The sequence below is a fragment of the Penaeus vannamei genome, chromosome 14, assembly GCF_042767895.1.
Source record: "Penaeus vannamei isolate JL-2024 chromosome 14, ASM4276789v1, whole genome shotgun sequence".
Taxonomy (NCBI): domain Eukaryota; kingdom Metazoa; phylum Arthropoda; class Malacostraca; order Decapoda; family Penaeidae; genus Penaeus; species Penaeus vannamei.
The window spans coordinates 24,979,178-24,980,554 of NC_091562.1; positions in this window are offsets into that span (position 1 = coordinate 24,979,178).

Here is a 1,377-nt window from a genome sequence, read left to right on the forward strand (position 1 = left end):
GAGAGAGAGAGAGAGAGAGAGAGAGAGAGAGAGAGAGAGAGAGAGAGAGAGAGAGAGAGAGATAGATAAAGAGATAGAGAGAGAGAGAGAGAGGGAGAGGGAGGGAGGGAGGGAAGGAGGCAGACAAAACAGAGGGAGCGAGACAGACACAGAGAGAGAAACAGAGAAAGAGAGAGAGAGAGAGGAAACACTATACCCAATATGGCTGAATGGCAACGCTATAAACCTGTCCAACAGACAATATTGAGAATACAGCCCTTTCTCTCCCTCTCACGCCGGACTTATCTGTTATGAAATAAGTTGATGGAGATGAATAAATCACATGATACACAGGGTCTAGGAATGTGCGTGTGTAAGGCTGTGAATCTGCATTTATATGATAATGTGAATGTATATGCTGTATGTGTGTAGAGTTGCATTTCCATGTGAATCTCTATGTTATGTTTATTTAACATCCCTGCGGCATGTCGTATGAGCTGGTATATGAGAGGCGGCCATGGAGCGCGAGGTACGAGATGCACGAGGTTTTTTCTCGGGATACGACTCTGGGCTCGTTAGGCGGGTTCAAAAGCGGGAGATCGGGGGAGTATGAGATAGATATCATGCTTATTATTATTATTATATATATATATATATATATATATATATATATATATATATATATATTATATATATATATACACATACATACATACATACATATATATATATATATATATATATATATATATATATATATATATATATATATATATATATATATATATAGGAGTAGGTGCTTCATGCGCAGGGTGGTGTGAAGCGATGGAGTGGTAGTCTAGTTAGTGTTAAGAGCTTTTGCATGCCTTCTCGCTTACAGCTGCCACCGCTGGCTAGCCTCGTGCGAAAAAGGGAACAGCTCTGCATAAGCCTCCCCCTGCCAGTGCATAGCCTCTCCATCATCGAGACTCCCTGCGGTACCTCCTCATGGCCTCCCATGGAAACTGGGTACCTTGCGGTTCCAGGCTAAACTGAGGGGGATCTCGGAGCAGCAGGAGGCCCAAGAGGTTCAGGGTCATGGCCCACCGGCGTGTGGACACGCTCTGACCCTGTATCAACTCCTGCCCCATAGCCCCCTGGGGTTAATGGGAGGCTCGGGGGAAGTGGGCCTTGCCAGTCCTCCTCCCCCCAGATATAACCAATCGGCAGTGTACCAAATAAATGGAAAGGCTGGGAGAAGGGGAAAAGTCCCTCCCACCCAGCAAGTGAGGCGGACTGTGGGTCCTGCTGGGAGGGCGACTGCTGGAGCGCAGGCTGGGAACGGGAACTACTCATCTCGCCTGCCCTCTGGTGGCCGCCAGCCCAGAGTGAAGTTTGTGGGAGAAAGCCCTCAGGAAC